The sequence below is a fragment of the Engystomops pustulosus genome, chromosome 2, assembly GCF_040894005.1.
Source record: "Engystomops pustulosus chromosome 2, aEngPut4.maternal, whole genome shotgun sequence".
Lineage (NCBI taxonomy): Eukaryota > Metazoa > Chordata > Amphibia > Anura > Leptodactylidae > Engystomops > Engystomops pustulosus.
In genome coordinates, this window is record NC_092412.1 from 172,720,592 (window position 1) to 172,745,822 (window position 25,231).

At 44.8% G+C, this 25,231-nt stretch overlaps 1 protein-coding gene and 1 long non-coding RNA gene across 4 annotated transcripts in view; one reads left to right on the forward strand and one right to left on the reverse strand.

The window, feature by feature from the left end:
* Positions 1-705: 705 nt before the first annotated feature.
* CEPT1 (choline/ethanolamine phosphotransferase 1) overlaps positions 706-25,231 on the forward strand; it is a 269,974-nt gene continuing 245,448 nt past the window's right edge. For all 3 annotated transcript variants that reach the window (XM_072137305.1, XM_072137306.1, XM_072137304.1), the window contains exon 1: positions 706-858. The gene's annotated coding sequence lies outside the window, so the exon portion shown is untranslated. The remainder of the gene's footprint in view (positions 859-25,231) is intronic.
* On the reverse strand, positions 7,955-8,879 carry LOC140116647 (uncharacterized). Its single transcript, XR_011852883.1, has 3 exons — positions 8,765-8,879; positions 8,579-8,681; positions 7,955-8,042 (listed from the first exon to the last, which is right to left on the reverse strand). It is a non-coding gene; the product is annotated as an uncharacterized lncRNA (long non-coding RNA).

The following is a 25,231-nucleotide window of genomic DNA, read 5'->3' on the forward strand; positions in this document are numbered from 1 at the left end:
CCAACGGGTCACTCACCAAAAAATGCAGCCTTTATTCAAGCTAGCGGAGCCAGATAGAGAGGTGCTGGGCACGCCTCAACGACGGACGATTTCTGAAGTCTCAGAGTTTCATCTCCTTTCTGTATTGCTTACATTTGATGGACATTTTCAGAGTCCACCCCATTCACTTTTTGTCGTTGCCTGTGGTTCCCTCATATATTTGAATTTACTAAAAACAGTGCAGGAATGTTGCAGTTGCACTTCCCCGGCAGAGTCTGACACTTCTGTCAGACTTTGCATGATAAATGTGGAGCAGGGTTCGACTGTGCACTGCAATGCCCATTTCAATGACGAAATTTGTGCAGCTGGAAAAATAGTTCAGCCGCGACACAAGAGAGTTGTATGCACTTCTTAAATAAATACATGTGCCAGCAGAACATGCTAAGTGCACCATAAAACTTAGTAAATATGTGCCAGTGTGTTCCTTTAGACATAAAACAGGCTATTACAAATGACAAATATATTATAATACATTTAAAAGGGAACTTAAATGATATTGAAATGAAAAGTCCCCAAGGATACAACACATCACGCATATGAAAGGTACTGTATGCTCCCTCAGCATAGGCATTGGATTCGTAAAGTCAAACCCACTCCAGCGTCCAATCCTATTTATCGTCTTACATAACACGGTGATGTAGCAGAAGAACGCTATTGGTATTGCGTGTAGAGCTTGCTAATTGGCTGTAAGTCTGAGGTGGGCGGTAGTTAGCGCAGCAGGGAAGTGTTTCGGAGTTAACGTGGAGCATCACTGCTTCCGGCGTACGCTCTAGCGGAAAAGCAGCAAATCAGTTTTGACCTGCTTGATAGAAAAACAAGGTGGGTGTCCTCGTATGATCTGGGTATTTGCTTTCAATGCAGGTGCCACCGCCGCACGGCATCTGGTTAGATACATGGTGACCACGCATGGTAAAGAACATGCTCCGTTAGGTCCGTGAGCACAGCATTGTGGTACACCATGTGAAATATAGAGGACGAGTTTACGTTATAAGTAAGAATAAGGGGTGTGTTATTTGCTGACTACCAGAAGTAGTACAGTTATGGCTGATGTATTAATAGGAGAAGCAGTGCTGTACGATTGTCCTTTTATGTGATTACGTTGAGCCATGCAGATATTTTGCATAGTAATCTTCGGTTTGCATTTGTATGGGGGTGGGGGTGGTGGGGGGCTCTTTCCTCAAATTCTGTGACTATGTCTACATGATTTTAGTATAAGCGGCTTTATGGCAGTTCTTGTTGTCACAACGGTGCATCCATTCATGAGTAACTTGCAAGTGACTTGGCTGGAAGAAAGAACCCCAACCTTATTTTCACTGTGTGACAGCGAAAGCTGCATGCATGATACATGTATAAAAATTTGTAACTTACTATGGAGTAGATGATCAGATAAAATAACTTTCAGCTTTGGTGGCCTCTCTCTTTTCCATTTATTGCTCCTAAGTGACCAGTGCAGCCAGTCAATAAGTCCAGTAATTGGCGGCAGTGGTCATGTGATATGTTAAAAATAAGGAGATGTTGACATGGATCACTAAAGCATTAAGGGAATGGGAAATATAAGTGTAGGGTTTATCTTTACCTCTTTCCCCTGGACTAAATTTTATTGTGTGGAGCATTTACAAGCCTTATGTAGGTTATAGTGCAATTCTATGCCAGACAGGACCTGGTGTATAATTCATCCAGGCAATAATTCATGCCAGGAGGCGTGGAGAGGGCACTCACCAGACCCCGGGGCTGCAGCTTGAGGGATCAGATCCCCCGGTAAGCTTATCGGGGGGAGAGGGGTCTGATCCAGGGGGGAAACACTTAAACGCTGCGGTCATGCTTGACTGTAGTGCACAATTTCCTCGATGGATGCTAAAAGGAACCAAAGGACATACCGCAGCACGACTAAAGTTAAAATGCATGTACAAGGTAGATAATAAAATGATAAAATAGGACAACACGTTTTGCACCAACTTTGGTCGCATTGCTAAAAGTAATTATTTTTGAGCTACAGAGCTTTCACTCTTTGGTTTGTCCTTTTGTTCCTTTTGGCATCCGTCGAGGAAATTGTATTCCAGTATCTTTGGGTCCATTCTTTGGTATTTTTTTTCACAACGGGAAATATTTCACCGGCAAGGACAGGGTACCATCCCATACGTGATCCAACAGTGTTGTGCCTGCCCGCACAACTACGGAAGATGAGCAGAATATGCACATAATATACAATTATTTTAAAAACCACATTTATATGCACTAGGAAGCGCCTGTGTCTTCTTTATGTTTTGTTTCAGTTTGACTGCGGTGTGTAAGGGGTTAAACACCAGCGAGACCCGATGTCCCGCAATCTTCTTCTTGCGCGCCCCCGTAGAAAGGCAACGCATCAGAAGAAGTACCCTTAATGACCGCCGTAGAATCCCAATAGGATTCTCAATAGCAGGTAATAATGTAAGGCAGCCCAGGGGTCCTTCATCATAGCAAGGAGCTGCCATGGAGACGATCGACACCCCAATATTCGGTGCCTGAGGGAGGGTGATCTCCGAGAGGAGAGGTGGGTAACCCCTTTAGGTACTGGGGTGATGTTTGACTGTGGCACCTGCAGGGTTTAACAGTCGGGATCGGGACTATGGCGATCTGGGCTGCTTGTGCATAGGCTCAGCTGGCCTCCTGCACGGATTGCACAGGCTCTACTACTGAGCCGGAGCGATCCACATGACATTGGGAAATGCTATGATGGCCCAAGCAGAAGCTCACCATGACGTTCCCCAAAGGGGTTAATATTGGGGCATGAGACGGAGCATGTTGTACAAACTTGCCAGGGATGTTAAAGGGAAGGTGAATGTTAACAAGCTACCATCTGTGAAAAGCGAACATTGAGTAAGACACGTTAGCCATTTAAACCCCTCATCACATGGGCCAGGGGCTCGATAGCTAGGATAGACAACAGACAGGATAAGAGACACCCCCGACAAGTAACCCTCGTTACCCGATGGAAGTGACGGCAAAGGCCTGTTACATTAACATCTACTCCATACATACCTACATCTACTCCAACCCTTCAGCTACATTAAGAGAGTGAGATATCTTGCTCCACAAACCTCACTTGCCAAGAATAAAAAGCATGTACAGTTAGGGCCAGAAATATTTGGACAGTGACACAAGTTTTGTTATTTTAGCTGTTTACATAAACATGTTCAGAAATAGAATTATATATATAATATGGGCTGAAAGTGCACACTCCCAGCTGCAATATGAGAGTTTCCACATCCAAATCGGAGAAAGGGTTTAGGAATCATAGCTCTGTAATGCATAGCCTCCTCTTTATCAAGGGACCAAAAGTAATTGGACAATCGACTTTAAGGGCTGCAATTAACTCTGAAGGCGTCTCCCTCGTTAACCTGTAATCAATGAAGAGTGAAGAAATCAGGCGATACCTTTTTGGGGCTAACTGAGTTTATTTGATGGTGAGCTTTCGAGAATACTAGTTCTAGTATTCTAGTATTACTAGAATACTAATACTGTTATTTCTCAGGTAGGCCGTTCTGTCTGTAGGTTTATGGAATATGGATGTGGTTAAGTGGCTGTCTTTAATCTGTATGGTGGTATCCAGAAAGTGTAACTCCTTGTCTGAATAGCTTAGTTTCAGATTGATGGTGGGGTGAAAGTTGTTGTAGCCCTCATGGAATTGAATTAGACAAAAGGGGGTGCAATAGTCATAATGAATACTTCTGACTATATCAAGGAAGCAAACAGACAGCTGTCCAACCCCATTCATTATAGTAAACTTGAGAGTGATCCAACAGAGGCCTACAAGAAGCAACTTATTGATATGACCAAGAAGTTTTCAACTGAGATGCAACACAAGGTCAACCTTCTTATCCCAGAGGATCCCAGGCCAGGCTTTTTCTATATGCTCCCCAAGATACACAAAGATGGCAATCCTGGAAGGCCTATTATTTCTGGCATTGGCACCTTGACGGAAAGTATTTCAGGTTGGGTGGAAAATCTCCTTAAACCCCTGGTCAGAAATACTCCTAGCTACATCCAGGACACTACTGACCTTTTAAATAAACTCAAGACTGTAGGCCCACTTCCTGATGGTACAATTCTGGCCACCATGGATGTGGAATCCCTATACACTAACATCCCCCATAAAGATGGAATAGCAGCATGCCGGGCACACATGGAGAAGCACAACTTACCAACAGAACTGGTCTCAGATCTCATACAATTTGTGCTCACCCACAACTATTTTTCATTTGGAGAGGATCTGTACCTACAGTGTATGGGAACATCGATGGGTTCAAGGTGTGCACCACAGTACGCCAATCTTTTTATGGCTGAACTGAACTTATCCACATGCACCACAAAACCCATGATCTACCTCCGTTATATTGATGATATTCTGATCATCTGGACTGCAGGTGAGGAGGCCCTAATTCAATTCCATGAGGGCTACAACAACTTTCACCCCACCATCAATCTGAAACTAAGCTATTCAGACAAGGAGATACACTTTCTGGATACCACCATACAGATTAAAGACAGCCACTTAACCACATCCATATTCCATAAACCTACAGACAGAACGGCCTACCTGAGAAATAACAGCTTCCACCCCAAACATACCAGACAATCTATCATATACATCCAGGCCATACGCTACAACCGCATATGTTCAGACAAAAAAGATCTGGAAAAACACCTCCTGGAGCTCAGGTCTGAATTTCTCCAGTTGGGCTACAGACCAAAAGTGACTGATAACCAAATAGGTAAAGCAGCAGCCATCAACAGAGATGATTTACTCAAATATAAGGAGACCCAACAGGAGGCCAGAGTGCCCCTAGTAGTCACTTATAGCCCACAACTGGAGATCCTGCGTCACATTGCCAAGGAACTCCAACCGATTCTGCATAAAGACACAAGATTAAAAGAAATATTTCCAGTCCCTCCTCTTCTGTCCTTCCGGCAACCACCAAACCTGAAACAACTGGTTGTCCGGAGTGCCCTGAGACCCCCATCAGAAAATGGTACCTCACCCTGCCTGCAAAGCAGGTGTAAAACATGCCAGCACATCCGCACAGGTACCTGTACCTCAATCACAGCAGGTACATCAGATCAAGGGGACCTTTTCCTGCAGGTCCTCTAATGTGGTCTACCTTATTATGTGTCAGCAGTGTCCAACCACAGGCCTTTATGTTGGAGAAACAGGTCAGAGACTCCATCAACGTATAAACTCACACAGAGCTGATATTAAAAATGAAAGGAAAGATCTGCCAGTGGCTGCACATTTCTCCAGAGAGGACCACACTATGGAAGATTTGCAGATTACTGTTTTAATGGGACATTTTAAGACACAGAGGGAAAGGAAAGAATGGGAGTATAAATTAATGAGGAGATTCAACACCTTGCAAAGTGGTCTTAACATTCATGCCAGCTTCATGACCTCCTACCTCTGACCTGGAGGTCACAAGCAGATAAGAGCCAGGGCTCATGTGTCTCGCCTCATAGGTTTTTAATGCATACAGCCAAAGCTACCCAGGAGTTCATGAGTGCAAAAAAGTGGAACATTCTGCAATTGCCAAATCAATCACCAGATCTTAACCCAATTGAGCATGCATTTCACTTGCTCAAATCCAGACTTAAGACGGAAAGACCCACAAACAAGCAAGACCTGAAGGCTGCGGCTGTAAAGGCCTGGCAAAGCATTAAGAAGGAGGAAACCCAGCGTTTGATGATGTCCATGGGTTCCAGACTTAAAGGGAACCTGTCACCAGGAGACCCATTTTTAGCACTCCCCCAGTCCCCACAGAGCATAGTACATACACTGCCAAAGTGTTTTTGTATAAAAAATAGGTTTTACAGAAAAAAAGATGTTATATTGTACCTTTCATTATCATGTGCTGTGTGACTAGGCAGTTGCCAAAAAGGAGCAGTTCCCCCCCACCCTTGGGAAGCATGTGACCTTTTCAAATATATGAATAACTCCCAACACTAGGGATTGGCTGTAGAGGAGCAGGGGGCGTCGCTAAGCCAAGTGATGGGTGTTTTCATATATTTGAAAAGGTCACATGGAGAAGCTGTTCCCCAAGGGTGGGGGGGAACTGCTCCTTTCCAGACCCTCCCAAAAGGCAACTGCCTAGTAACATATAACATATCTTTTTTTCTGTAAAACCTATTTTTAACCCCTTAAGGACGCAGGGTTTTTCAGCTCATTTCTCGCTCTCCAACTTCAAAAATCCATAACTTTTTCATTTTTTACGTGTACAGACCTGTGTGAGGGCTTATTTTGTGCGTAACAAATTTTACTTTCCCGTAATGTTATTTATTTTAACATGCCGTGTACTGCGAAGCTGAAAAAAAATTCCAAATGTGGAAAAATTGAACGTCACGTTCTTGTGGGCTCCGTTTTTACGACTTTCACTCTTCGCTCCAAATAACACGCCTTCTTTATTCTTTGGTTCGGTGCGATCGCGGTGATACCAAATTTATATAGGTTTTATTGTGTTTTAATACATTTTCAAAAATTAAACGAATGTGTACAAAAAAGGTGTAAAAGTCGCATTTCGGACATTTGGGTGCCATTTCCCGCCTCGGAGGTCACCGCCACCCGTAACCGTTTTTATATTTTGATAGATCGGGCATTTTGGGACGCGGCGATACCTAATATGTTTGTGATTTTTACTGTTTATTATGTTTTATATCCGTTCTAGGGAAAGGGGGGTGATTTGAACTTTTAATATTTTATTACTTTTTTTTATTTTTTTTTTCACTATTTCTTAGACCATCTAGGGTACATTAACCCTAGATAGTCAGATAGCTCCTACCATATACTGCAATACTTCTGTATTGCAATATATGGCATTTTTTCAGCACATTCATTACAATGAGCCACTGGCTCATTGTAACGAATCTGCAGATGCCAGATAGTCTCAGGTCAAACGAAGACCCGAGGCTACCATGGCAACCGATCGCCGCCCCCCCCAATGACGTTCAGGGGCTCGGCGATCATAAAAAAAGATGGCCGTAGAGCTACGGCGCAGAGCGTTAAGGGGTTAATAGAAAAACACTTTGGCAGCGTGTGTATTATGCTCTGTGGGGACTGGGGGAGTGCTAAAAATGGGTCTCCTGGTGACAGGTTCCCTTTAAGGCAGTGATTGCCTCCAAAGGATTCGCAACAAAATATTGAAAATAAAAATATTTTGTTTGGGTTATGTTTATTTGTCCAATTACTTTTGAGCTCCTAAAATGTGGAGTGTTTGTAAAGAAATGTGTACAATTCCTACATTTTCTATCAGATATTTTTGTTCAACCCTTCAAATTAAACGTTACAATCTGCACTAGAAATCTGTTGTAGAGGTTTCATTTCAAATCCAATGTGGTGGCATGCAGAGCCCAACTCGCGAAAATTGTGTCACTGTCCAAATATTTCTGGCCCTCACTGTATACTCAATTAAGTGGAACGTAGGGCTTCTGTAGATCCAGAGATAAACGTAAGACCTGGGAAATCCTTCCTTCCCTCATTCCCACTAAGCTGTAGATATGAAGTCAATTAGCTTGTGAGTTTGATCACCTGCCTGGCGCCCTGTCATAATGCCTACCTGTAATTTGTTATAAGGGGACACCGCGCACCATGGGAATGGAGGGTTAAGTAAGAGGGTATTAAATGGTGACTACCAAATTTGGAAATAGAAGGGGAATTGTGCCCCTGGTGACTTAGTAAATGTGAGCTGCTGCACATTCCGGTGTGCAGGAAGGAGTTCCTGATGTACGACAGGTTAGTAGTAGGATAGGATAACCGGATTTAATATCGCGCTGCTTAGTGGATTAGTAGAATTAGTGTGCTGCGTGCTGGGCTTTGTAAAGTCAGACTATTCATAAAGGCAGAGATAAGTACATATAAATGCAAATATTAAGCATAAAAACATTTATTAGTGTTCGATAACAGATAAAGGTATGGGGACAACGCGTTTTGGGGAGAATTTCCCCTTCCTCAGGTCCAATAGATTTTTTTGGATGTTGTTCTGTTTGTGGATAAAAAAAATAAAGGAGGGTACATTGTATCAAAGAGTGACGTCATATACAATAAAACATTCATATACAATAAAACTCAAAACTTATATATCAAAGGTTGCAGTTTAGGAATAATTCATACATATATATGTATATAAACATACATTTGATTAAAATACTTGAGAGTAGTCATGGTTATTGACATAGACAGGAATATTACAACCACAAATGAGCTGTTTAGAAGAACAGTTTTTTCCTTAAGAATAGGATAAGACATATCTTTTAGAGGTAAAATATGATAAATGATACAATATGTTATAATGCAAAATATATAAATAAATAATATTTTTATTATATGAATTACAGAGCAGTCTAATGTTAGGGATTAATATCTGGCTGTATCCTGGGGTAGGTGTAATATCCTTATGAATTTTATGAAATTGGCTAATAATGACAAACTGCGGAGGAAAAAATGGGTGAATAAAACTGCTAGATAACTTAGTGTAAGGTTTAGGTACTTAGCAGAGTTGGGCTAATTAAAACTGACCTGCGTTGATGAACTGTTTTGGGAGTAGCGATACGTGATGATGAGCTGATATGTGGTATACCAGGGCGGGAGGCAAGTAGCCTTATTGTAATAATGAGCAATGCTGTGGGTGGGGAAAAAAGGATTAAAATACTGGTAAGGTTCACAGGGAAGATAATTGTGAAAGGAGCCCAAGATTAGACTTACTCAGAGTAAAGGAGACCATCCAGGGCAGCAGCAGCACAAACAATGTGCAAGCTGCTTGATGAGCAGGTTTATATAGCCCAGCTGTGTGCTGCTGGATGTTTGGAAGAAGGGGAACGGAACATAGGGGAGATGGATTGGACTAACAGTATATAACTGAATAAAAAAAAAAAAAGTGGAACTACATCAAAGCGGGGGCTTGGCTGGAAGTTACAGGTGGAGGTGCTAGATTATGTACTGAACATATGTCATATCTTTTCCAGACATTCATTTAAGCCATAGGGGCACATGGTATTCAGTTTGAATATCCAAAAATTCTCTCTTCTGGTGAGTTGATTCAGTCTGTCTTGATGATGAATTGGGATTTGTTCTATGATGCATGCCTTTGCTACACTGAAGTCGCTATTGTGATGACTTTTGAAATATCTTGAGACACTGTGGAGCATGAATCCTATGGGTATTAACCCTTTCTTTAAAGGGTTGGATGGTCCTGCCGACATACTGTAGTGTACAGGGGCATTCCAAAAGATACACAACATATTCAGAGGCACAGTTGAGAAAGTACAAGATTTGGAAGGATTCTGTGGTAGTATTTGACATGAAGGTCTTTTTTCCATGTTGAATGATTCCACATGTCATGCACCTCGTGCTGTTACAACGGAAAGTCCCCTTGAGTGTTGGAAACATAGAGGGGCGTTGTGCGAGTGGTTTAGCCTGGATAGTCGAGGGACGTGGTTTGGTCGGAGCCAGAATGGATTTAAGCGTTGGAGCACGTTTGTAGGTAAGTACGGGGGCCTTAGGTAATTCTTTGCAGAGGTATGGGTCTTTCTTGAGTATGGCCCAATGCTTTTCTAATACGGCTCGTATATTCCTGTGGTCTATGCGTATAGGAGCGGGGATAGAGGGCATCCCTGCCGGGTGCCGTTGTGTATGGGGAGGGTAGCTGACAGAGTTCCGTTGATTTTTAAGTTTGGCTGAGGGCCTATTGTAAAGGGAGAGAATTTTGGTTGTGAGGTTTGGGGCAAGTAGAATGTTAGTGAAGGTTTGTCTAAGAGAGGGACAGGAGATCCTGTCAAAAGCCTTTTCGGCATCTAGGGATAGGATCATCATCAGTTGCTGATGAGATTGGGTGTAGTGTATAATGTCCAGGTTTTTCAGGCTGTTGTCGCGACCCTCCCTTCCCTGCACAAACCCCACTTGATCCTTATGGATAAGAATCGACAGAAGAGGATTAAGCCTATTGGCCAAAAGTTTTGCAAAGATCTTCAGGTCCACATTAAAGTAAAGAAATGGGACGATAATTGAAACACACTTGGGGGTCCTTTCTGAGTTCAGGGATGACCGCGACATGGGCTGTCGTGGCCTGTAAGGGAAAGGGGCAGTCAGGGGAGACTGTGTTGAATGCTTTTATTAAGATTGGATTCAGTACTTGTGAGAAGTGTTTATAAAAGCTGCATGTGAACCCATCTGGACCTGGGCTCTTGCCTCCTGGTAGGTTTTTGACCACAATAGCAAATTCGGTGGGGGTGAGAGGAACTTCCAAATCTGCGACGGTTTCTGTCGGAAGGTTATTGAAAGGTGACATTGGGGGAGGTGGTGGGGATTCGGACCTTGGGGTACAGTTGGTTGATTGTATAGTTCTGTGTAGAAGGAAAGCAAGACGTCCGCTTTCTCTGGGGTGGTGTGTACCGTTTTGTTTGGGGCAGATTTAATATAGCATACGCCCACATTTGTTACTGTATTCGTAGAACTTGCTACGGCAAACTTGCAACATACCCCCATAGGCTTTTTTCAAGTAGGCGTTTAACTTCTAACCTGGCCGCCTGGAGGTCACGTAATATTGGGGGATAGGGCGTGTTTATGCTTAAGCTCCAGGGATGAGACCCGCTCAAGCGCCTTCCGCAGTGTGTGCACTTTTTCGCACCATGTCTAATGAAGACCCCCCGGATATAACCTTTGAGGATTTCCTCTGTGTCAGCGTGGGTGCAGTGTCCGACGCGTGGTCTGAGGTAAATTGGGTTATTGTGCTGGTAATTTCCGCGGTACACAGTGGGTCAAGGAGAAGATTCATTAAGGCCCCTTCCACACTAGCGAGTGTGATGCGATGAACTCGCATCACACTCGCAACGCAAGCTGCCGGGAACGCACGGCCCGAACGCTGCACCGCGGGAGTGAACTGACATGCTGAGTTCACTCCCGCGGTGCAGCGTTCGGGCCGTGCGTTCCCGGCAGATTGCGTTGCGAGTGTGATGCGAGTTCATCGCATCACACTCGCTAGTGTGGAAGGGGCCTAAGTCTCCACAGCCACTATTTCCAATTGAATGTGAGTTTAAGTGTGCAATAGACTGGAGCATGGTCGGAGAGAATAATATTTCCTATTGAGGAAGAAGGTAGCCACTGTAGCGCGCTATGTTGGATAAGGATATAAACCAGTCTACTGTAAACCATGTGGGGGGAGGAGAAGAAGCTATTGTCCCTATCTGATGGGTGCTGCAGTCTCCAGGCATCACATAGCTGAAGTTGCAGGAGGGAGCGTTTGAGCTTTCTCAGGGCGGAGTAGGGAATTCTTAATCTACCGGTGGAGTTGTCCAGTGTGGGATCTAGAGTCAGATTAATGTCACCCCCAACACGAGTGTTCCCTTGATTAGGGATGCAATGTCATCTAAAAGCCTGGTGAGGAAGGGGACTTGGTGCTGGTTTGGGGCGTAAATGTTGAGAATGGAAAATGAGTGTCCACTCACGTGGGGGAGTGATTTGTGTAAGGCGATGGCTACGCCCCCTGAGCGCGACTGTGGATTGTTTGTGTAGAACAATGAAGTGAAGTGTTTATGTTTGATATTGGGTGCATGTCCCAGGCATAGAACCTGGACCCTGTGTCTGTGAAAGCAATCCGTAGTTCCGTCATCTGCGGAAAGAGGGTCTGCGCACACGTTCTGCAACGGTCCAGCTGCCTCCAGTGTGGACGTGAGGAGGGGGGTGGGATAGGGAAGGGGATGTAGAAGAGGGAGGAGGGGGAAAAAAGAGAGAGCAAAAGAGGTTAGAACCAGAAATAAGGTAAACTAGCAGCGCCTAGGAGAGGGGTCGCAGCGTAAACTAACAGCCGAAGCTAATAGGGAAATTGGGTAACAAGAGGTGTCAGCCGAAGACCCTTACACCTACTCGGGGCGTGTAACAGTAGAATCAGAGAGCACATGACTAAAATTGGGGGCATTGCACTCTAACGGAAGGGGAAAACAAAGAATAAAGACAAGTGAAGGGATATTCCTGAAATCTGAATAGGTTTAACGTAGCACATATGATGGCAGAACAGATGAGACATGTTGTCATTTGTCTCTGGCCGGTATGGGCACGTGGATTGAGACTCCTTCAGGGCGAAAAATCAGGCCGCGAGGGGGGGGGGGCATTTTCCATTTTTTCCAGCAGACATCTGGTGTTTCCGTGGACCCTTCCTGGGGTGGCCCAGTGGTGTGAGAATGGCAGATGAAGCTAATGAGGGTAGGGCTGACGGGGGGAGGTATGTGGGCCAGTGGCCCAGAGTTACGGGTGGTAGGCGTAAGGAATGGAGAAACTGCTTCAAGTCATCTGGGGATCGGAGAGTGACATCAGTTCCTTGGTAGAGGACTTGTTTCTGATTCCTTAATTTTGACAGGATCTGCTCCTTGAGAGAGAAAAGTGGATCCGACACACCACATCTCTTGGGGTTTGTGCATACGGATCCGGAGGGGGGCGTAGGGCTCTGTGAGCTCTGTCAATCTCTGTGTGTAGAGGGGGGTTTGCCCAGGACCCAGGATTCCATTAAAAATTTCAGTGATGATAGAAAACAAGGCTGCGGACTGGACAGATTCAGGGAGACCTTTGATACGCAGGTTATTGCATCTGCTCCTGTTTTCTATATCGTCCATTTGTTGCTGCATCGCGTGGATCTGCAAGTGGTGTTGTTGAATCGTGTCTTGCATGACTTCCAGGCTTAGTATAGTAGAGGATTGCGCTTGATCTAAGTCGTCAACTCTGGTAGTCTGTGAAGTAACGTCAGAGCGCAAACTGGCAAATTACTGTCGGCATTCTGTAAGGATCTGGGCAGCGAATTGTGACATGTCCTCCTTGGTTGGTAGGGAGGAGAGCAAGGGCTTGATGTCCTGGATGGTGGGGAGTTTGTCTTCTTGTGGAGGTGCAGGCCCTGTAGCAGGTGGGGGGTGATGGCAATCATCCACCATTTGACTGGGCCCACATGCCCGGAGCTGAAAGCCAGAGGGAGAAGGCAGTAGCCGTCTGAGGGTGCAGGGGTTGCCCGTAGGGGCATGCATATTGGCACTGTTTAAGGGGGCCAGGTGCTTCATGGTGTGGGCTGGTGTCCCTGTGGGGGTTAAGGCTGCAGGCTCAGGGGAGTGGGGTGCCTATACTCTTACTGCATGACCAATATTGCCTGCACTCACTGCCCTGGGTGGGTTAGAGCTGCATATCCGGCCCATGTTCTTCCCTCATCGATGTGGCTTGCCAGGAAGGCTGTGTGCCCGTAGAGAGATGCAGCGCCACTGTATGCTGCGGCGTGCCTGGCTGCGCTTCAGTGGCTCCCTGTGTCGGGAGTTGCTGGGAGACGCGCGGGGTCTTGACCTGTGCTGGAACCGCGTCCTGATCTGAGCGGACGTCAGATGGCAGCAGGCTAGCTGTGGAGGGCTCTGATCCAGGGGGTGCGGGTTACCGTGCAGTATGGAGAAGAGGAGGGTCCGTTCCGGGGTGCTGGCATTCCGGCGCGGGTTCGGCCATCTTGGGACCGCGTGGTGACTGCAGGTAGGGACATCTCGCCTGCGGAGTTTTGACCCCAAAAAAACTGCCCAATTGTGGCTTTGGCAGGTGCCACAGGTGTGTGTGTGTGTGTGTGGGGGGGTTAGATGGGGCTTTCTTTACGCCCTTTCCCATATTCAGTATGCCCGATATGCTGAATAAGTGCTGGGGAAACGAAGGAGCTCAGCAGCGAGCGTCCTCACTCTAGCATACCTAGGACATGCCCACCGTTTTTTTTAAATTTTTTTATTTGACCAGTGTCTCTTCCTGTGGTAATAACTTTTCAACGCTTTAAGATATCCCTGTGATTTTGAGATTGTTTTCTTGTGAGACATTGTAGTCTAAGTTAGTATTCTTATTTCGGTGATCAGTTTCTTTTTTGGGAGGTACAAATTCAATAATTTAGGAAAAAATTTTTAAAAATTACAATTTTCAAAGTTGTAAATGTTCTACTTTTTAGACAAAAAGTCATACCAAAAAAAATTTTTTTTTAGAAACCTTTTGCCATTAATCTTTTTGTTTTCCATAATTTATTTCCATTTTTTTTTATGGATCTGAGAAGGTTTCAAGTTTTTAGTAGCAGATCAGTAGAGATTTGAAAAATGCTACATTTTTAGTGACCAATTCAGTTTGGAAGTGCCCTACAAAGGCTTATGTGCTATACACCCCCACAAGTAACACCACTTTATGAACCCAACATCTCAAACTTTTCAAATCAGCATTTGAGAAGTCTGTTAACCCTTTAAATCTTTCTCTGGAAGCAAACAAAGATGGATTGGGAATTTTGAAATTAAAATTTTTGAATAAGATTATTCTCATTTAGCCCTAAAATGGACACTTTCAGAAGGAATTTGAGGGTTCTTCCGAGTATGGCAATACCAGACATGTGGATGTCAACTGTTCTTTAGTCGCACAGTGATGTCCAGAACAGAGTTGGTGCTATTGGGTTTTTGGAAGGCCAATTTGTGGTGCCACAGTGTACTTAAAGAGCCCCTGAAGTAATAGTACTATAGAAAACTCCCAAAGATGTCACCATTTGGGAAACTACAGGCAGTCCCCGGGTTACATCCAAGATAGGGTCTGTAGGTTTGTTCTTAAGTTGAGTTTGTATGTAAGTCGGAACTGTATATTTTATCATTGTAATCGCACCCAGAACTTTTTTGTGACAATTGGATTTTAAAAATGTTGGGTTGTCATAAGAATCAGGATTAACACTAAAGCTTCATTACAGACACCTGTGATAACTGTTACAGCTAATCATTGTAGCCTAGGACTAAAGTACAATAAATTACCAATATTCAGAGGTCCGTTTGTAACTATGGGTCGTATGTAAGTCGAGTGTTTTTAAGTAGGGGACCACCTGTAGACCCCTTTGAAGAATTTATCTGGGGTTGGGGTGAGCATTTTAACTCCCTAGCCAAAATCTGATGCAAAGTAAATGGTGCAGAGTAAAAATGTTTTTTTTCTCTCAAAATTGTCATTTTAGTGCCTAATATATTGTGCCCAACCCATTGCACTTTAGACAATCGCTCCAAAAAATCATTCTGCAGGTTGTCCCGAGTACGGCAATACCACACATGTGCCAATAATTGACAGGCTGCAGACACACCAGGGCTGACAAAGGAAGGAGCAATATTTTGCTTTTGAAGCTCAATTTTCACATGTTTGGATTTGGAGTGCTATGTCAGGTTTGCAGGGCCCGTGAGGTACCAGTGCAAAAGAAACCCCTGAGAAATTATTCCATTTTGGAAACTACACCCCTCGAACAATTTTTTCTGGGGGTGTGGTGAGCATTTTAACCCCCAACATGCTGGTAAAAATCGAATCCAAAGTAAATGTTGCAGAGCAAATATTGCATTTTTATCTCAAAAAAGTAATTTTAGTGCCTAGTATAAACTCATGGCACTTTAGACAATCACCCCAAAAATCATTCTGTGGGTTGACCCAAGTACAGAAATACCACACATGTGCCGAAAATTGACAGGCTGGGGACACGGTAGGGCGAAATTTTGGAGCACCCTTGTCACTTGACTGGTGTTGGGGTGCCCCTGAGGTACCCCCCTCCCCGAGTAGTGACCCCATTTTAGGAAAGGGCACCCCTCAAAGAATTTATCAAGGGTTGTATGAACATTTTAACCCCCTGAGATGCTGGGACAAATGTTATACAAAATGATGGGGGCAGTGTAAAAATTGCATTGTTTCTCAAATGTGCCAAAGTAAGAAGAAATTTATTCAGCCCTACTCATGCCACTGTGAATAAACACCCCAAATATCATTCTGTGGGTTACTACGGGTATGGCAATGCCCCATGTGTAGCAATAGTCTACAGCTGGGGACACAGCAGGCCTGAGAAGTGACATGCAAAATATAGCTTTTGGAGCACCCTTTTCACTAGACTGGTGTTGGGATGCCCCTGAGGTACCAGTACAATAGAAACCTCTGAGTAGTGACCGCATTTTAGGAAAGAGCAACCCTCAAAGAATTTATTTAGGGTTGTATGAGCATTTTAACCCATAAGATTCTGGCTCAAATGTAACACAAATTGAATGGTGTCGAATAAAATTTGCTTTGCAATTTCTCTTAATTTGTCATTGTAGTGTCAAAAGTATTTTGCCCAATTTATGCCACTGGAGGCAAACACCCCAAAAATAATCAAGCAGCTTCTCCTGGTACGTGTCAATAATCTACAAGATGGAGACACAGCAGGGCTCGGAAGAGAATGGCATTTGGAGTACCGACATTTACATTTTTTTTTTTTTTTGGCACCATAAGACATTTGTAGATGCCCTTAGGGATCAGTACAGTAGAAACCTCTGAGAATTAGAGGTCCCTACACATCCCACAATGAATTATTAATCTAGGGGTGTAGTGAGCATTTTAACTCCACAGGTGGACTTCAAGGATGATGTATAATGGATAGTGCATAGTACAAAATATCCATTATGTCTTCTTGTGCCTAGCTCTTGCCATGGGAGACAAACAACTCAAAAAATCATGATTTAACCTCTCTCTTTCCTTACTAAACTTTAGAAGTCCCAGGCACTTCAGCACTACTACGAAAGCGCCTTCTCTGGGGTTCGCTATGTGAGGAAGAGGTGCACAAATAAAATGTCCCCGCACTCATCCCCGCTAGCAGACTCCATATCGGAGGCAATATAATTATATACCTCCCAGTCAGTATATGTCTTCTGGGACATGGTGGGGGGATAGTACACAACCTACACAGAACAACGCCCACTACCCCACGCTACTACGAGTATTCCCCCGCGCTACTACGAGTACGCTGCTACTAGTACTACACCTCCACGCTGCTACTAGTACTACACCTCCACGCTGCTACTACTACTACTACTACTACTACACCTCCACGCTGCTCCTACTACTACTACTACCACTACACCTCCACGCTGCTGCTACTACTACTACTACTACTACACCTCCACGCTGTTGCTACTACTACTACACCTCCACGCTGCTGCTCCTACTACTACACCTCCACGCTGCTGCTGCTGCTGCTGCTGCTACTACTACACCTCCACGCTGCTGCTCCTACTACTTACTACACCTCGACGCTGCTGCTACTGCTACACCTCGACGCTGCTGCTACTACTACACCTCGACGCTGCTGCTACTACTACACCTCGACGCTGCTGCTACTACTACACCTCGACGCTACTGCTACTACTACACCTCGACGCTGCTGCTACTACTACACCTCGACGCTGCTGCTACTACTACACCTCGACGCTGCTGCTACTACTACACCTCGACGCTGCTGCTACTACTACACCTCGACGCTGCTGCTACTACTACACCTCGACGCTGCTGCTACTACTACACCTCGACGCTGCTGCTACTACTACACCTCGACGCTGCTGCTGCTACTACTACACTTCGACGCTGCTGCTGCTACTACTACACCTCGACGCTGCTGCTGCTACTATTACACCTCGACGCTGCTGCTACTACTACTACACCTCGACGCTGCTGCTACTACTACTACACCTCGACGCTGCTGCTACTACTACAACACCTCGACGCTGCTGCTACTACTACAACACCTCGACGCTGCTGCTACTACTACTACACCTCGACGCTGCTGCTGCTACTACTACTACACCTCGACGCTGCTGCTGCTACTACTACTACACCTCGACGCTGCTGCTACTACTACTACACCTCGACGCTGCTGCTACTACTACTACACCTCCACGCTGCTGCTACTACTACTACACCTCCACGCTGCTGCTACTACTACTACACCTCCACGCTGCTGCTACTACTACTACTACTACTACTACACCTCCACACTGCTGCTGCTACTACTACTACACCTCCACGCTGCTGATGCTGCTACTACTACTACACCTCCACGCTGCTGCTACTACTACTACTACTACACCTCCACGCTGCTGCTACTACTACTACACCTCGACACTGCTGCTACTACTACTACTACACCTCCACACTGCTGCTGCTGCTACTACTACTACACCTCCACGCTGCTGATGCTGCTGCTACTACTACTACTACACCTCCACGCTGCTGCTACTACTACTGCTACTACTACACCTCCACGCTGCTGTTACTACTACTACACCTCCACGCTGCTGCTGCTACTACTACTACTACTACTACTACACCTCCACACTGCTGCTGCTGCTACTACTACTACACCTCCACGCTGCTGATGCTGCTACTACTACTACTACACCTCCACGCTGCTGCTACTGCTACTACTACTGCTACTACTACACCTCCACGCTGCTGCTGCTGCTACTACTACACCTCCACGCTGCTGCTGCTGCTACTACTACTACTACACCTCCACGCTGCTGCTACTACTACTGCTACTACTACACCTCCACGCTGCTGCTACTACTACTACACCTCCACGCTGCTGCTACTACTACTACTACTACACCTCCACACTGCTGCTGCTGCTACTACTACTACACCTCCACGCTGCTGATGCTGCTACTACTACTACTACACCTCCACGCTGCTGCTACTACTACTGCTACTACTACACCTCCACGCTGCTGCTACTACTACTGCTACTACTACACCTCCACGCTGCTGCTACTACTACTACACCTCCACGCTGCTGCTACTACTACTACTACTACTACACCTCCACACTGCTGCTGCTGCTACTACTACTACACCTCCACGCTGCTGATGCTGCTACTACTACTACTACACCTCCACGCTGCTGCTGCTACTACTACTGCTACTACTACACCTCCACGCTGCTGCTACTACTACTGCTACTACTACACCTCCACGCTGCTGCTACTACTTCTACACCTCCACGCTGCTGCTACTACTACTACTACTACTACACCTCCACGCTGCTGCTACTACTACTGCTACTACTACACCTCCACGCTGCTGCTACTACTACTACACCTCCACGCTGCTGCTACTACTACTACTACTACTACACCTCCACACTGCTGCTGCTGCTACTACTACTACACCTCCACGCTGCTGATGCTGCTACTACTACTACTACACCTCCACGCTGCTGCTACTACTACTGCTACTACTACACCTCCACGCTGCTGCTACTACTACTGCTACTACTACACCTCCACGCTGCTGCTGCTGCTACTACTACTACACCTCCACGCTGCTGCTGCTGCTACTACTACTACACCTCCACGCTGCTGCTACTACTACTACTACTACTACTACTACTACTACTACTACACCTCCACACTGCTGCTGCTACTACTACTACACCTCCACGCTGCTGATGCTGCTGCTACTACTACTACTACACCTCCACGCTGCTGCTACTACTACTACTACACCTCCACGCTGCTGCTACTACTACTACACCTCCACGCTGCTGCTACTACTACTACTACTACTACACCTCCACACTGCTGCTGCTGCTACTACTACTACACCTCCACGCTGCTGATGCTGCTACTACTTCTACTACACCTCCACGCTGCTGCTACTACTACTGCTACTACTACACCTCCACGCTGCTGCTGCTACTACTACTACACCTCCACGCTGCTGCTACTACTACTACTACTACACCTCCACGCTGCTGCTACTACTACTACTACACCTCCTCCACGCTGCTGCTACTACTACTACTACTACACCTCCTCCACGCTGCTGCTGTTACTACTACTACACCTCCTCCACGCTGCTACTACTACTACTACTACTACACCTCCTCCACGCTGCTGCTACTACTACTACTACTACACCTCCTCCACGCTGCTGCTGCTACTACTACTACTACTACACCTCCTCCACGCTGCTGCTACTACTACTACTACTACTACACCTCCTCCACGCTGCTGCTACTACTACTACTACTACACCTCCTCCACGCTGCTGCTACTACTACTACTACTACACCTCCTCCACGCTGCTGCTACTACTACTACTACTACACCTCCTCCACGCTGCTGCTACTACTACTACACCTCCTCCACGCTGCTGCTACTACTACTACACCTCCTCCACGCTGCTGCTACTACTACTACTACTACACCTCCTCCACGCTGCTGCTACTACTACACCTCCTCCACGCTGCTGCTACTACTACACCTCCTCCACGCTGCTGCTACTACTACACCTCCTCCACGCTGCTGCTACTACTACTACTACTACACCTCCTCCACGCTGCTGCTACTACTACTACTACTACACCTCCTCCACGCTGCTGCTACTACTACTACTACTACACCTCCTCCACGCTGCTGCTACTACTACTACTACTACACCTCCTCCACGCTGCTGCTACTACTACTACTACACCTCCTCCACGCTGCTGCTACTACTACTACTACACCTCCTCCACGCTGCTGCTACTACTACTACTACACCTCCTCCACGCTGCTGCTACTACTACTACTACACCTCCTCCACGCTGCTGCTACTACTACTACACCTACACCTCCTCCGCGCTGCTGCATATACTACTACTCCTCGACGATACTACTCCTAACAGATCGCGGTTGAGGGGGATAGGGAAAATGTACAATGGTGGGGGGGGGGGGGGGGGAGCACAACTCTCTCCAACACCACCAATCACAAAATGGCGATGTTGGAGAGCGTTGGGCTAGAAAGATCTGCCAAAAAAATCGTCACAGATCGCTGTCATTGGCCAGTCTATTGACTGGCCAATGGCGACGATTGTCGTCAGAGGACCAATCAGATTGGTCCTGTAATGTCAACGGTGGTGTGTCGGCTGGCGATGCCAACACCTCCCACCGAGGTGTCCCCCTGTCTCGCAACAGGGTGACGCCCAAAATGCAAATGGCACTTGCATCCGATATATCGGACGCTGAGCATTATGTCACTGCTCTCAGCGTCCGATATATTGGATGCAGAGCGTGAACAGGTTAATTTTTTTTTTATGTGTGTGTGTTTTTACTTTATATGGCATAAAAGACCCCTGTGGGACATTGTCACTTTTTTCTATTACATGTTTTCCCTTGTAACTGAGGTATCTGGGGACAGGTGATCAGAGTTTTACTGGGTCTAATTAGACCCAGCAGGATTCACAGAGGAGCGGAGAAGGGAGAAGCGGTAACGAACCGCATCTCCCTTCTCCCTAGGGTCTCCGGGTGCATCTGACATCGGAGATCGGGTCCTGCTGCCGCGATTAGTGCGTCTAAAGATGTCGCTGCAGACTCCGGACCTGCTCCAACTGACTTAAGATGTAGAGAGCAGAGAGGAGTTAAAGTGTTCCATGTTTCCTGTCCGAGGGGCAGAAAATCCCTCCCGTCAGTGCCATTTTTGCGTTAAGGGTAATTTTTATCTTTTTACGTAAAGCTCACATCAAAGCAGAGGTTTACACACAAATAGGGATGAAACAATAACACAGCATGCAGATTTACATATACCACAGTACCGAACATCAAGAAAAATTTGCACTCTCAAGAATGCAAAATCAAAAATTATGGTAACTAAAGCTGAATTTAGGGTTAAAGGAAATCTACCATTTGCTTTTATGCATTATGAACCAAACATACCTTGAGAATGCTGTAGCTACACTGATGCAGAAACATATCTTGTTTAATCCCTGAACTGGTTTTCTGAAAAAAACAATTATGAAATTACAGGCAGTCCCCGGGTTACGTACAAGATAGGTTTTGTAGGTTTGTTCTTAAGTTCAATTTGTATGTAAGTCAGAACCGTATATTTTATCATTGTAATCCGAGCCAGAGCTTTTTTGGTCTCTGTGACAATTGGATTTTAAAAATGTTGAGTTGTCATAAGAACCAGGATTAACAATAAAGCTTCATTACAGACACCTCTGATAACTGTTACAGCTGTTTATTGTAGCCTAGGGCTAAAGTACAGTAAATTACCAATATCCGGAGGTCCGTTTGTAACTAGGGGTCGTCTGTAAGTCTGGTGTTCTTAAGTAGGGGACCGCCTGTATAATAAGGCTCTGTCCCTTTGTGACTGCCCTGGTGCTTCTCTTGCCCTAATTATGCACTGCTTTAGCCTTGTCCTGCCCTGCATAAGCTGGGAATACGCAATCACTCTGTTGTCCTTGATGCAGAAGTAATCAATCGCTGCACCATCTCCAACTACTGTGTATGAGTCATGTGGATCAGGTTGATTAGTCCTGTCTGGACAGTTAACCCCTAGGCGCACCACAACGTTATACTACGTCCCCGGGGCTAGATGCTTAGCGCACCGGGACGTAGTATAACGTCCAGCTTCTGGGACCGGCTCACGAACGTAGCCGGTACCAGAAGCAGCGGCTGTCAGCTGTCTATCACAGCTGACACCGCGCTGTAACACCCGCGATCGGAGCCGACTCCGATCGCGGGTGTTAACCCCTTACACGCCGCGGTCAAGCATGACCGCGGCGTGTAAGGGTGTTCCTGCTGTGGATCGGATCCCCCGTGCCGCTTACCGGGGGATCCGATCCTCTTCCGGGCAGCTCCGAGGACTGGCATGTGCCCCGGAGCTGCCCGGTCTCCATGGCAGCCAGACCCCTTCCGGGTCTGACTGCAAACTGTCTGAGCATGCGCAAGCTTGCTCAGACAGTTTACACTGCTCTACAATAAAATAATATTGTAGAGCAGTGTATTGGACTTAAACCAGTGATCAGAGCATCACTGGTTTAAGTTCAAGTATGTATAAGTAAAAAAAATGCAAAAACAGTTAACACTACACATTATAATAAATAAAAAATAAATACATAAAATATAAGCCCCTAAAATGTCACTTTCCCATAAAAAACTTAATAAAGTATAAAAAACATAAAAACACAAAAAAACCCGCATATTTGGTATCACACAGTGATCCGAGGCTATCATGTTTTAGGCCATCTATTACAATGTGCGATCTGCACATTGTAATAGATGGTGTGCAAAATCCCTATATACTGCCATACTGTAGTATGGCAGTATATGGTAGGATCAATCAGACAACCTAGGGTTAAAGTACCCTAGGGAGTTTGAAAAATAGTAAAAAATTTTAATAAAAAAAAATAAAAAATTATATTAATAAAACCTAAAAATTCAAATCACCCCCCTTTCCCTAGAACTGATATAAATATAAATAAACAGTAAAAATCATAAACACATTAGGTATCAGCGTGTCCGAAAATGCCCGATCTATCAAAATATAAGAATGTTTTTTTACTGCGTTTAACCCCGTAACGGAAAATAGTGCCCAAAGTCGCAAATGGCATTTTTTTGCCATTTTGAAAAATATAAAAAAATCAATAAAAAGTGATCAAAAGGTCGTACAATTCTAAAAATAAAAGCATTGAAAACGTCATCAAAAGTCGCAAAAAATGACACCACCCACAGATCCATACACCAAAGTATGAAAAAGTTATTAGCGCAAGAAGACGGCAAAATGAAGAATTTTTTTTTTGTACAGGAGGTTTTAATTTTTGTAAATGTATGAAAACATTATACAACCTATACAAATTTGGTATCCATGTGATCGTATTGACCCAATGAATAAATTAGAAATGTCATTTGGAGCGCACAGTGAAAGACGTAAAATCCACGCCCACAAGAAAACGGCGCAAATGCGTTTTTTCACCATTTTCACTGCATTCAGAATTTTTTTCCAGTTTCCCAGTATATGGCATAGACTATTAAAAGCCATCACTATGAAGTGCAATTGTTATGCAGAAAACAAGCCATCACACAGCTCTTTACATGGAAAAATAAAAAAGTTATAGATTTTTGAAGGTGGGGTGTGAAAAATAAAGACGCAAAAACGAAAAAGGGCCTGGTCCTTAAGGGGTTAAGCGCAAAATATGCTGACTGATTTGATTTATAAATGGCGTCTATAAACATTACATAAATCTATGAGTTATATATTTGTATTATTGAAAAATTTCATACTCCTCGGCTAAAAAATTCTCGTAAAAAATAGTAAGAGTAGTATTACTGTAAAAAATCTAGTGCGACCACTGGTAGTACCTCATTGATATACCATAGATTTTTTTTTTTCCAGTGTTCTTGAATAAAAAAAAAAATGTTGTTTTAGTATGGCAAATTTTTCTATTTATTTCATAGAGCTGATGGAGAGCTAATTTTTTTGGGAGTAGAAAGGTATCCTATTTAACTTTTTGAGAGCTAATTTTTGTGAAGGGATTTGTTTAAAAATCATCCATTTTGGGATGATTGACTGTTCAGGTTGAATAATACTTCACATTTATTGTAGTGATTGTTAAAGATTCTGCAATTCCAATGTATGTATTATTACTTAGGCCCCTTCCACACTGGCGTTTTTCACGCGCGAGTTCTGCGCGTGCATTTGACGCGCAGAACTTGCATTGCACTCTGTCCCATTGTATTCAATGGGTCTTTCTTCATTAGCGTTGGTTTTCACGCGCGTGCTTGCGTTCGTTTTCTCGTTTTTCTCACCCCATTCAAGTCTATGGAGATGCATCAAGAACGCATTGCACTCGCAATCATTGCAAGTGCAATGCGAGTGCAATGCGTTTTAAACGTAAGGGTTGCTAGGTGACCAGAATAACAGTATTTCCCCTGCTCGAGAACGATCATTTAATTAAAAAAACACAATGAAGAACAGTGAATAATAGAATAAAAACAGTGAACACAGGATCATTTAAGAGAAAAACACAGTGCAGAATAGATTACAGATGTTCGGCACATCTGCTTACTTGTCGGGAGATACGCGCGGAACGGTGCGCCCAAAATAGCATGTGAAGAACAATATATATGTGTGAAGAACACATTGCAGATGTATTTAAACATCTGCAATGTGTTCTTCACACACATATATATTGTTCTTCACATGCTATTTTGGGCGCACCGTTCCGCGCGTATCTCCCGACAAGTAAGCAGATGTGCCGAACATCTGTAATCTATTCTGCACTGTGTTCTGCACTGTGTTTTTCTCTTAAATGATCCTGTGTTCACTGTGTTCACTGTTTTTATTCTATTCTTCACTGTTCTTCACATCTGCTAACTTGTCGGGAGATAATATACACGGGGAACAGTGAAGAATAGATCGCAGATGTTTGCAACTTATCAGAAGACATTATTTTTCAATTAAATAACACATTTTAATCCCAAACCATGGTCCCTTTGAAAAATGCTCGAGTCTCCCATTGACTCGCGCGTGAAAAACGCGCCGAAAACGCAAAAAAAACGCTAACAACACGCGCGTGAAAACCGCAAAAACGCTAATTACTCCAAGGAAAAA